At 46.2% G+C, this 13,853-nt stretch overlaps 1 protein-coding gene across 2 annotated transcripts in view; it reads left to right on the plus strand.

The window, feature by feature from the left end:
* LOC119971727 (diacylglycerol lipase-alpha-like) overlaps nucleotides 1-13,853 on the plus strand; it is a 367,691-nt gene that overhangs the window by 160,712 nt on the left and 193,126 nt on the right. The window lies entirely within an intron of this gene.

The following is a 13,853-nucleotide window of genomic DNA, read 5'->3' on the forward strand; positions in this document are numbered from 1 at the left end:
GTATTGGCGGTTTCTGGGGCTATTTTGGAGGAGGAGAAGTCGCCGCTGGAAGGGATCAAGGCAAAGTGCGAGGAACAGTTGGGAGAGGGTATGGAGGAGGGGTTCTGGTGTGAGGTGCTCGGGAGGGTGAACGCCTCCACCTCATGTGCAAGGTTGAGGCTGATACAGCTGAAGGTGCTGTACAGAGCACACCTTACAAGGGCGAGGATGAGTCGGCTCTTTGAGGGGGTAGAAGATATGTGTGAACGTTGCGTGGGGGGGGGGGGGCGCAAACCACGTTCATATGTTTTGGTCCTGTCCAAAGCTGGAGGATTACTCGAAGGAGGTGTTTAGGGTTCACAGCTCCAGGGTCCCAGGTTCGATTCCCGGCTGGGTCACTGTCTGTGCGGAGTCTGCACGTCCTCCCCGTGTGTGCGTGGGTTTCCTCCGGGTGCTCCGGTTTCCTCCCACAGTCCAAAGATGTGCGGGTTAGGTGGATTGGCCATGCTAAATTGCCCGTAGTGTCCTAATAGTAAGGTTAAGGGGGGGAGTTGTTGGGTTGCGGGTATAGGGTGGATACATGGGTTTGAGTAGGGTGATCATTGCTCGGCACAACATCGAGGGCAGAAGGGCCTGTTCTGTGCTGTACTGTTCTATGTTTCTATGTTCTATAGGGTAATCTCTAAAGTGGTGCACGTGGAACTGGACCCAGGTCCTCGGGAGACCCTATTCGGGGTGTCGGATCAGGCGGGATTGGAAATGGGAGCGGAGGCAGATGTTGTAGCCTTCATCTCGTTGATTGCCCAGAGGCGGATCCTGTTAGGGTGGAGATCAACCTCTCCACCCTGTGCCCTGGCGTGGCAGGGGGGACCGCTGGAATTCTTGACACTTGAAAAGGTCAAATTTTAACTGAGGGGAACGATGGAGGGGTTCTGCAATTCATGGGCATTATTCATTATGCACGTTCGAGAATTGGATCACATCGAACATTAGGGAGGTGAGGCTGAGAGGGTTGGGGGTAGAGGGTGTATGTGTTAATGGTGACGATGGGTGATTCCTGATTCCTTTTTGTCTTTTGTTTATGTTAACATGGGGGCTAATGTCTGGGGTTGGTGGGAGGATGGGATCGTTGTTATTGATATGGGGATTGACTTTGTATTTGTTACCGTTTACTGTTTGGTGGTGGAGTGTGAATTACTGATTATTGTTTATTGTTAGGTGTAAATTTGGGAGAAAATGTGAAAAAGGAGAATAAAAACTATATATTTTTTTTAATTCTCCCTGGGGTGTACGTCATACCTCAATCTGTTCTCCTATCTTGCTAATGCAATTAGTTTCAATGAGATAAATCTGCAAGCCTAAATCAGCTGACCACCTGATTTATATTCCCCTTTTCCTACCTTATAGAATAGTTCCTAGATTCCAATTGTCATTTTGTTGTGATCACTTCTGGGATCAAACAACTTCTGTGTGATGAGCTCCAGGCTTGAAGATAGACACCAACATGACTTAGAATCCCTACAGTGCAGAAAGAGGCTATTCGGCCCATTGAGTCGGCATCAACCTTACCAAGAGCACCCTACCTTGGCCCACTCCCTCTGCTCTATCCCCTTAATCCCATCTAATCTTTGGTCACTAAGGGGGAATTTTGCATGGCCTATCCACCAAACCTGCACACCTTTGGACTGTGGGGAAAAAACTGGAGCACCCGGAGGAAACCCACATAGACATGTTAAGGAATGGGTTAAGACACATTCCAATTAGATGTCTCATTAATGTTAAGTATCCAATAATTAACACTGACATATAAAGTGGTTGCATGTGGCCTTTGAGCCATGTGATGCGGTGATAGAGTTTTGGTACAGGGTGTGTTCTAGGAAAAATAAAGGTGTTTGGGTAAAGGAGTAGAACTCTTGGCTCTTTACTCAACAGCAGCCAAAGGCTAACAGACATAGAAACATAGGAAATAGGGGCAGGAGTAGGCCATCCGCCTCTTTGAGCCTGCACCACCATTCAATATGATCATGGTTGATCATGCAAATTCAGTATCCAACTCCTGTTTCCCTCCATCCCCTTGATCCCTTTAGCCACAAGGCCCACGTCCAGCTCCCTTTTGAATATATACAACAAACTGGCCCACACAGCTTTCTGTGGTAGAGAATTCCACAAGTTTACAACTCTCTGAGAGAAGATATTCTTCCTCATCTCAGTCCCTTGGCTTACCCTGTTTCTTAGGCTGTGACCCCTAGTTCTGGATGTCCACAACATCGGGAACATTCTTCTCGCATCTAGCCTGTCCAGTCCCATCAGGATTTTATTTATTTTTATGAGATCCAAAAGTAGCAATGTGGCAAACCCATTTGTGTTCTGGCCCACTGGCCCAATGAATGGTAGGTAGCTGGTATGTATCTGCAGAATTGCATACAAATCCCAATTGTGGCCAGTTAGTTAATGGAACCCAGTGCCCTCAGAGGGAGAAGGAATGAGAGATGTTGTCACTGATGCCACACTAATGGCAATCAGGGTGGAATAAAATAGCTTGGAGCTTGGGAGAAGGTGTCACCAAAAATTAATACATCGCAGAATTACAAGTGAAAAGAAGAAAACAGTACACACATTTTTTTGTTCTGATAAGAGAGCAAAAAAAGCAAAATGAACAAGATAAAAATTAGCCTGTAAACAAATGCGAAATACTGCTAATGATGGAAATTTGAAAGAAAATGTTGGAAATCTGAAATAAAAACCGAAAACACTTGAGAGTTCTCAGCAAATCTGGCAACTTGTGTAGAAGGCGAAATAGAGTTTGTGATCCAGGTCTGTGATCTTTCCTCTGATGCAAGGACACAGACCTGAAATGTTTACTCTGCTTTTCTCTGCACCATTGCTGCCAGACCTGTTGAGTATTTCCGGAATTATCTGTTTATTGCAAACATATCTGTGTCAGCTTAAAAGGAATTGTTCATGTTTGCAACATTGCAACATTGCAGCTCTGTTTTGAGATGCTGCTGCAATACTTTAAATCCTGAAGCTGTACAAGAAACGTGCAGCACAGTCGGCAGGCAAGCTGTCCCTAAAGGTATTTACAAGCTCTCATGATGATCTCCCTCCAATAGGAATCTTTTATTTTCTACATATTACACTACATTTTTGATAGATCTTTTGACGTGGAACTTCTTGGCTTCATTCACTGCCTCTTGTTTCAAACACTGCTTTTCTGGGCTGTGCGGAGGCTGTCTTTGATAATGATAAGGTAGGAGGCAGTTCATAAGAATGTGAGGCAACCAAGGGACAAAAAGAAAAATCCTGAATGCTGCAATCTGAAATAATGACACAAACTACATGTAACTAACATAATCAATCAGACTCCAGTAGCTGTAGACTTCCAGCTGAGCCTAAACCCACAGTATTCAAACAGCCACATCAGACTGGAATCGAAAGTCATTGCAACTAGCTTCAGTTTGGAGATAAAGGACTGAATTTTAAATGTCAAGGGTGGAAGAGCATTTGTGTGCGGCTTGGAGGTTATGCCCACAGAATTGTCACAGGGTTCGGAATTCGATAAGATAGAATCCCTTCAGTGCATAAGGAAGCCATTTGGCTCATTCACTCTGAACTGACCTTCCAAAAGAGCACCCTAACCGAGGCCCCTTCTCCCGCCTTATCCCTGCAATCCAGCTAACCTTTGGACACTAAGGGGCAATTTAGCATGGTCAATCCACCTAACCTGCACATCTTTGAACTGTGGGAGGAAACCGGAACACCTGGAGGAAACACATACAGACACGCAGAGAATTTTCTAACTCCACTCAGTCACCCAAGGTCGGAATCAAAACCGGGTCCGTGATATTGTGAGGCAATAGTTCTAACCCCTGTGCCACTTGCTTCCAGGTTTCTCTTAGTAGATTTGCAGGTAAGCAGGAAAACCCCTAGGAGCTGTTGGCTAATTAATTTCAATATTTAAGTCCCTAAATATCTCCGGATTTAAACCAGCATTCTGGCTTAAAGAGCTGGAACATAGTTTCTTGAGCTGAGTGGAATGCTCGAGAGTGAACAAGGCGAGAGCCCAGCAGAGAACCATTGCTGAAAGTGATAGACTGGAAAGCCTTTAAAAAGTGAAATTGGAAAGCTTGGGCTCAGAATTGTGTGGCAGCCTGATTTCACTGCTTTGAAGGTGATTTCCAACTTTTTGGAAGTCATTTCCCCCACCTTTCCTCATCTTGATCTCAACTCCTTTATGGTCAGTTTTTACTGCAGCATGGGAACAATTTATGCAGTTGTCGCATGGACCCCTGTATAAGAACGGATGAGCAGCCATCAGAGCAGAAACACCATTGGTTTATGGACCTCCACGCAGTATCAATGACTGGCTCCTTGTCGCCGAGGCTTACTCTTTTGAGGACCTGGCTGAAGAATCCAGAGCGCAGATGAGATAGAAGCCGCATGGGGCAAACAGTTAGGTTGCTGAAGATGTGGTTCTGGTGCCTTGACAGTTCTGGTGGTGCCACATCACCTGGAAGCAGGCGGCACAGTGAGTAGCACTGCTGCCTCACAGCGCCAGGAACCCAGGTTCAATTTCAACCTTGGGTGACTGTGGAGTTTGCATGTTCTCCCTATGTTTGTGTAAGTTTCTTCCAGGTGCTCCAGTATGGCCTCCAGAATGATTGTGGTCACCTGTGCCGTTAACAACATTGCACTCCAGAGAGGAGTTGAGTTGCAGGAAGTGAAAAGTATACACAGATCTGTTTTGTCGTCTTCTTGCCCTAAGGAGCCAGATGAGGCTATGGTGCTTGCAACATCCTCATCTAGGTGTGCTTAATGTAATCTATGAAGATAAGAATATCTGACAGTACCTTCATAAATCCTGTGCTCCACTCCAACACAGTTCATTTCAATAGTCAAAGATCCAACCCTGAGTATTTGGTAAAGCTTGAAGCTCGTTCCCCTATTGTATGAGATGCCCACAGCAAAGATCATCTCCCTTCCAAAAACTGCTCCATGTCCATTACTTCACATGTGCAGGAGAAAACCCAGTCATGGAGACATGTGGCAGCATGTGGTGCTTTGTCTGATCGGGGTGGAAGGGATGAAAATCCCTCTTGTCATGTGGCCTTTCTCCATCTTCCCTCTCATGACCCACCTGCACCTCCATGCTGGCTGCCTTTTGGTGAGACTTTGAGCCACCAAGGCAAGCTTTTTCACAATCTTCTGTTACGTGATAGACAGTGCATGTAGATCATTTGTCTTGGGCAGCCTGCTCTCAGCGGCCTGCTGCATCTGATTTGCCATGTGGGTGGCTACACTTTCCATGGAGGTGGACATCATTGGAAATGCCTGAGACATCGTGGCACCAGTGCTTGAGATGCACTCCTCCAATTTCTCCCCATGGATGATTTCTGCCTTTACAAATGCTGGTGGAAGCTTTCCGTGGGTCACATACACACAGACACTCGACACATTCCACACACACACCACACCACACACACACTTGACACACGCACACCATACACACACCACATACACACATTCAACACACACACCACACCCGCACCACACACACACCCCACACACCACACACATTTGACACACGCACACCATACACACACCACACACACTCATTCAACACAAATACACTACACCGACACCACACGCATGCCCAACACACACACCACACCACACACACACTTGACACACGCACACCATACACACACCACATACACACATTCAACACACACACCACACCCGCACCCCACACACACCCCACACACCACACACATTTGACACACGCACACCATACACACACCACACACACTCATTCAATACAAATACACTACACCGACACCACACGCATGCCCAACACACACACGCACACAACACACACACACTCCACACACACAGACAGAACACACCCACACTCCACACACTCACACTCGACACACTCACACTCGACCACTTAACATGCACCCCACTTTGTTTATACCATCCCCCCACCCTCTCTAACAGTTGACAGTGACAATACAAATGGCGGCCATCTCCAGTAGAACCCTTCAATCGACTCCCTCACAGTGCATTTGACCGTCTCGAGGTGCTGAAACACCCATTAAATCCTCTAGCCATGCTGAAGCACTCGACGGCATAGAATCCAGACCAACATGATCCTCCTCTACGCCACCAATGAGGTGAGGTCAAGGACATCTGTCCCTGCAGCACCTGGCATATCCGAAACAGGGCTCCAGCTCTGTGTGCGTATGCGCGTGCATGTCACCAACTTAAAGTGCTGGCGGAGCGGCCCCCATATTCTTAACGTAGACACTACTACTGTTTTGACCAATGTTCCCGACCTTGTCCCTCTACATCAGGGGTGGGCAAACTTTTCCGTGCAAGGGCCACATTCAGAAATTCAAAATTTTAAAGAGCTGCATAGTATATTAAGTAAAATAATTACCTCACCCGGTTATGATTCAGGGCGCCTCATATAGAACATAGAACAGTACAGCACAGAACAGGCCCTTCGGCCCTCGATGTTGTGCCGAGCAATGATCACCCTACTCAAGTCAACGTATCCACCCTATACCAGTAAGTAACCCAACAGCCCCCCACCCCCCCCCCCCCCCCCCCCCCCACCCCATTAACCTTAAAAAAAAAATTTACATTTTTTTCAAACTTTTTTTATGACTTGGTGGGCCGCATAAAGACCTTTGGCGGGCCGTAGTTTGCCCACCCCTGCTCTACCATAATCCAGACTCCATCTGAACCCAGAGTGTCCCTGGATCCTTCACCATCTGCATTCAACAAGGAGACCAGACGATAAAACCCAGACTCTGTGGGATCCTTAACCTTTTTCAGGAGCAGAGAGATAGACACCTTCCCCAGTGTCTCTGGGAGAGTGCCCTTGCCAAAGAGTCCCTAAATATGGCCAGCACCGATGAACCCAAATGTTACGAAAACGTCTGATAAAATTTCCCCCTGGTCCTGTCCGCTTATCCCTTCCTCCTCTCCCCCTCCCTATCCACTTGCGGGCTCCCCCCTCAGCTTTATCTTTTGTTTCATCTCCCCATCTAGAGGTTTTTTCTCCCGTTGCCAGGCACACATTCCCTGTTGGGAGTTATACCGTTGCCGTCCCCTCGCTCGTACTTCCCTGTGCTAGCTCACCCGCTAGTGTGGTGCACCCTCCTTCCCAGGTCGATCCCCACCTTTCATCAACTGTTGTACTCCCCCCTTTTCTCCTCCTCACCCCTTTTTCCATCCACATGCTCTCACCCCCCCCTTTCTGGAACACATCGTCAGATTGAAAATGTGGCGGCTCTGTCCCCCGCAAATTGTGTCTCCTTTTTTTACTGATGAGTCCAAAGTTCTGGTTCACTGCTGGTGTCGTTGCCTTCCCGGCCTGTGCTTGTGTACAAATTTGTCTGTTTCTGCCTGTGCGGTGAAGTGGCACTACCTACACTGGAAAGTCATCCAGAGTTTGATGGGGTACAGCATCCTGAACCGCACATTGTTCTTGTAAAGTGCCTTCTTGGCTGTGTTAAATCTGCCCGGCGCTGAGCCAGGTCTGCCCCAATGCCGTGGTACACACTGATCGAGTGACCCTCCTACTTACAAGACCATGTGTGCCTTGCTTTTTCGCGGTCTTGGTACCGGTGCAGTTTTGCAATGATGGCCTGCGGTTTCCCCGGCTTTGGCCGGAGTGACCTGTGGGCTCTGTCCACTTCTGGGAGCTTGGGGAAGCTTTCCCCGCCAACAAATTTGCCCAATATCTATGCCACATACTCCGTAAGGTTCCTGCCCTGGTTACCCTCCGGTAGACACACAATGCAGAGGCTTTGACAGAATGACCGGTTCACTTGGTCTTTAACCTTCCCCTTTAGCATCCCTTGTGATACCACCAACCTTGCCAACTCCGTCTCCAGTGAGGCGATCTGGTCGCTCTGGTGGGTCGTTACCTCCTCCAGCTCTCTGATCATCGCTTCCTGTGTCTCAAGATACCTCTGCTGATTTGTTCAGTACTGCTTAAAGGTGGACCAGCGCCTGCACTAGCGCCACTTTCCCCGTCGCCATCATTTTGAGCTTGATGGTGTCTTTGAGCACTTGGAGCTCCTATGTTAGGACGTCCATCCATTCATTTAATGGGGGGGTAGCCCGGCATAGGTCCTGGAAGCCCATCCCGTTCAGGTGTCGCCGGATTCTCATTTCCCCATATGTTCACCATCGCCTCAATCTTCCTCTTCAGACTTTTACTGATTCTGCCTCTTTTTGGCTCCTCAGGTTGTTGCCTGACATTTGTCGTTTGTTGAGGTGGTGTTGGAGGAGGGTGGGAGGGCTTTTCCCTGGGTTTACCAGTCTATTTCTGGACTAAAAGTCCCTAAAGGTTTTCAGGAGGAGAGATACTTTTCGTACGTCCACTCAACACAGCCCTGTCACCGGGTGTCCTGCTTTGAAATCTTAAATGCTGAGGAATTTCTCGTAATTTAAATGACATGGCTAAAACTCTCAGCACAAAATGTACTGCTGCAAATACACACGTGCACACACAAAAATAGGTCCAAGAGCATCTTGAAATCTTACCTTGCATTCAGGAAATAACCTAGCAACCCTTAATGCCAGTTTCACGCTGGCAAGAAATAGGCGGCTTACAATTCTGGTGTGAAACATAGATATTTCTGGGTGCTTTCACTATAATGTATTTGGATTTAGTTATGAGATTGAAAAGAAGCTCCCAACTATTTTTGAAGGAACTTCCTATGTCCAGCTTTTGCTGTTTGGTATGTGAGTCATCCTATATTGTATCTTCTCCAGGTAGATCTGGCAGCCTTGTAGCCCCCAGAAGTGGGGTTTGAGCTGCTGGTGGGACTACAAGCAGTCCATGAAGATTTCGAAGTAATGGATGTAATTCTGGGGTGGTAGACTCCAGTGAGGGGGGGTGAGGATGTCAGGGACTTAATACAATTGGATTCATGACCGCGGGGGGCGCTGCTTCTTCTGGGCACGGAGATCCCAAAAAGAGAATGACCCCTGCCAAGTAAAAGCCGTCAACCTGCCTGCTTGGTGTTTACTCCTGCTGTGGGTAAATAGCAGTGGTGATGGAATGAGACACTTAAGTGACCATTAATTGAACACTTAGCCTCAAAAGGCCCAGAGGCAGGCGAGCCAGTCAATGCATTCCTATAAAATGGCAGGCAGGTCAGGGACAGACAGGCAGTCCTGCATTTTATGATCTCCCACTCCCCGGCCTTCAAGTCCTCCAGTAATGAAGTGTAAAATCCAGCCCCATAATTCCATGATCCCTGCAGCAGTTAACACATCCTTGTATTTTATTATGATCCCAGACCCCAACAGTGGTTACGACACTGCACTGAAAGACTCCAGAAAGAATGATTCGCTCCAGGAATGATTGCATAAAGAAATAGGGCTTGGTTATTTAAAAAATAAACTTTATTGTAAATACAATATTAAGCTTTTTAACTTCACACCGAAAAAGAACAGCTTAAGATATATACTTTAAACACAGCTACTCAATTTTCAATTCAACAACATGAAAAGAAACATATATCTCCCAATCTATCTTATTGTGGGAAAATTGTGGATTTAGCAGGCAGATCAGAGGCAACTCCTCTCTCCAAAGTTTCTCCACCAACTGCCTCTCCAATGCTTATAATGCTTGTAGTGATTTGCCTTGGCTGAAGGGAACAACAATTTATACTGCATAAGAAGGTGCTAATTGGTTAGAACGTTCACTCTGGTTGAAGCATTGAGAATGTATCCGGGTATGATTGTCCACCAAGCTTTTTAATTCTAAAAAGTGTAATGCCTGGACAATGCTCCTTTTGCCTACAGAGTACAGGTACATGGTTATGAATATATGTAGCTTCTAGCAATTGCAAGTTTTACTGCATTACTTACATTGCGAGCTTTACTGAATAATAAATTAATTGTTTGTGTAATTCTTAGCACAGTAAGGATTGTTTGTGCTGTCCAATTGTGGAATCACCGCTCACGTTAGACGTTATGCTCTGAGTATTGTAAGCATGGACCGGTTGACTATGGTCAGTACTCTGCCTATTGCAAACAGTCGAAGGGATATGCTGTTCGATAACATCTACCAGACGTTGGTACGTGTGATCTCCATACCTGAAATCACACCACTGAAATTCATCGACCACATTACTTATTTATGTGATAGGCAGTACATAGTTTTTGCTTGACAACAGCAGCCTGTTCGTGAAAAACATCATTGGTGTTGCTACTCCATTGTAGTAGTGCAAAACGGCTAGTTGCTCATTCTGTTGCTCATATTTTTAAGGTACCTTATTCTTTCAGTGTAAGTTGCAATAGACTTGGCACTTTTGAGGTCTGAAAGTGGTGGCATTAGGCTCATCTATGAGTATGTGCAATACACAGTGAGCAATGATCTGATCAGAGTAGCCATTATCCTGCAGAAAGATTTGTGCCCTATTTTGGCGTCAAGCTTGGATTGATTTGGGCCCTCTTTACAAGATTTCCACGAGGCAGTCTTATAGCCTGTAGAGCTGTAGGTATTATAATATGTATATTGACCAGTGAAGGTCAAAAATAATTGGTTAATAATTGTTAATTATTAATAAAAATAAGTTGGGCATTTTCACTCACGAGAATATTATTGCATGCAGGGTTAATAAGCAAGGAAAGTGGCTAATCTGTTGCCATAAATTTGTTTGGATTTAGGCAATGTATCTCATCCTCTTTAATGCCCCATGGGTACTGAGTGAAATGGAATTGAAAGATCACAAAATAGTTGCAAGAAGGCAAATCCATCATTTTTTAAATGTTTGTGTTAAAGTTTTTCATTTTATACAATACAAAATAAACAAATCTGTGTAGACCAGATACAATTTACAAAAGCCCAACAGAATGTGGCGATTAGGGGCTTTTCACAGTAACTTCATTGAAGCCTACTCGTGACAATAAGCGATTTTCATTTCATTTTTCATTTTCACACAGTTTACAAAAGGTGATTGTCATGTATTTACCTTTTTTTATTAGGACACTACGGGCAATTTAGCATGGCCAATCCACCTAACCACCTTTCCACCTTACCCTCTTACGCCTCACCCCACCTTGTTTTAGGTGTTCCTTTGGGTTCTTGGTTCTATTTTGCTTTATTTTCTTCTGCCCGCCCCAGCAGGGCTCTAGGTCTGCAGGTTTTCCTCTCTCTTCCTTTTTCCTGTTGCCTCCTGTGTCGCCCCTCCCTCCCCTCATTCTATTGGCTGTTAGCTTCAGACATTCCTGGAACAACTTGAAAGTGAACCCACAGAAAGCAACGGGCCCTGATGGAGTCCCTGGGCGAGCACTCAGAGCCTGCGCTGACCAGTTGGCGAGTGTATTTGCAGATATCTTCAACACCTCACTTCTCCGCTCTGAGGTCCCCACCTGCTTCAAGAAGACCTCCATAATACCTGTACCAAAGAAGAACAAGGTAGTGTGCCTCAACGACTACCGACCGGTGGCTCTGACGTCTGTTATCATGAAATGCTTCAAGCGGCTAGTCAAGAGACGGATCAACGCCAGCCTCCCAGACAGTCGAGATCGATTGCAGTTCGCCTATCGCTGCAACTGATCCACAGCAGATGCTGTCTCTCTGGCCCTACACTCCAACATCTTGACAACAAGGACACCTACGTCAGACTGCTGTTCATAGGCTACAGCTCCGCCTTCAACACCATTATCCCGACAAGGCTAATAACCAAACTCTTCAATCTTGGACTTGACCCCTCCTGTGCAGCTGGATCCTTGACTTCCTCCCCAAAGACCGTAATCTGTCAGGATAGGTAACAGCACCTCCTCCACAATATTTCTCAACACCAGGGCCCCACAAGGATGTGTGCTCAGTCCTCTACTGTACTGCCTATATACACAGACTGTGTGGCAAGATTTAACTCCAATTCATAGAATTCATAGAGGGGGATGTAAAAGGGGTGGAGGAGTTGTGCTACTGGTTTGGGAGAATATCACAGCTGTACTGCAGGAGGACACCTCAGAGGACAGCAAGGCTATAGGGTAGAGATCAGGAATAAGAAGGGTGCAGTCACAATGTTGGAAGTTTACTACAGGCCTCCCAACAGCCAGCGGGAGATAGAGGAACAGATAGGTAGACAGATTTTGGAAAGGAGTAAAAGCAACAGGGTTGTTGTGATGGGAGACTTTAACTTTCCCAATATTGACTGGGACTCGCTTAGTGCTTGTGGTTGGACGGGGCAGAGTTTGTAAGGAGCATCCAGGAGGGCTTCTTAAAACAATATGTAGATAATCCAACTAGGGAAGGGGCTTTACTGGACCTGGTATTGGTGAATGAGCCCAGCCAGGTGGTAGAAGTTTCAGTAGGGGAGCATTTCGGGAACAGTGACCACAATTCAGTAAGTTTTAAAGTGCTGGTGGACAAGGATAAGAGTGGTCCTAGGGTGAATGTGCTAAATTGGGGGAAGGCTAATTATAACAATATTAGGCAGGAACTGAAGAACCTAGATTGGGGGGGCAGATGTTTGAGGGTAAATCAACATCTGACATATGGGAGGCTTTCAAATGTCAGTTTAAAGGAACTCAGGAACGGCATGTTCCTGTGAGGAAGAAGGATAAATATGGCAAATTTCGGGAGCCTTGGATAACGAGAGAGATTGTAGGCCTCGTCAAAAAGATAAAGGAGACATTTGTTAGGGCTAGAAGGCTGTGATCAGACTAAACCTGTGTGCAATCTAAGGAAAGTAGGAAGGAACTTAAGCAAGGAGTCAGGAGGGCTAAAAGGGGTCACAGTCTTTGGAAAATAGGGGTAAGGAAAATCCCACGGCTTGTTACACGGACATAAAAAGCAAGAGGGTAGCCAGGGAAAAGGTTGGCCCACTGAAGGACAGGGGAAGAAATCTATGTGTGGAGCCAGAGGATATGGGCGAGGTACTAAATGAATACCTTGCATCAGTATTCACCAAAGAGATGGAATTGGTGGATGTTGAGTCTGTAGAAGGGTGTGTAGATAGTCTGGGCCACATTGAGTTCCAAAAATACGAGGTGTTGGGCGTCTTGAAAGATATTAATGTGGATAAGTCCCCAGGGCCTGATGGGATCTACCCCAGAATACTGAAGGAGGCAAAGAGGAAATTGCTGAGGCCTTGGCAGAAATCTTTGGATCCTCACTGTCTTCAGGTGATGTCCTGGAGGACTGGAGAATAGCCAATGTTGTTCCTTTTTTAGGAAGGGTAGCATGTATAATCCAGGGAACTACAGGCATCAGTGGTAGGGAAATTACTGGAGAGAATTCTTCGAGACAGGATCTACTCCAATTTGGAAGCAAGTGGACGTATTCGCAAGAGGCAGCATGGTTTTGTGAAGGGGGAGGTTGTGTCTCACTAACTTAATAGAGTTTTTCGAGGAGGTCACAAAGATGATTGATGCAGGTAGGGCAGTGGATGTTGTCTATATGGACTTCAGTAAGGCCTTTGACAAGGTCCCTCATGGCAGACTGGTACAAAAGGTGAAGTCACACAGGATCAGAGGTGAGCTGGCAAGATGGATACAGAACTGGCTAGGTCATAGAAGGCAGAGAGTAGCAATGGAAGGGTGCTTTTCTAATTGGAGGGCTGTGACTAGTGGTGTTCCTCAGGGATCAGTGCTGGTACCTTTGCTGTTCGTAGTATATATGAATGAGGAAAATGTAACTGGTCTAATTAGTAAGTTTGGGGACGACACAAAGTTTGGTGGAATTGCGGATAGCGATGAGGACTGTCAGAGGATACAGCAGGATTTTGATCATTTGGAGACTTGGGCGGAGAGATGGCAGATGGAGTTTAATCCGGACAAATGTGAGGTATTGCATTTTGGAAGGTCTAATACAGGTAGGGAATATACAGTGA

Source organism: Scyliorhinus canicula, chromosome 9 (genome assembly GCF_902713615.1).
Source record: "Scyliorhinus canicula chromosome 9, sScyCan1.1, whole genome shotgun sequence".
Taxonomy (NCBI): domain Eukaryota; kingdom Metazoa; phylum Chordata; class Chondrichthyes; order Carcharhiniformes; family Scyliorhinidae; genus Scyliorhinus; species Scyliorhinus canicula.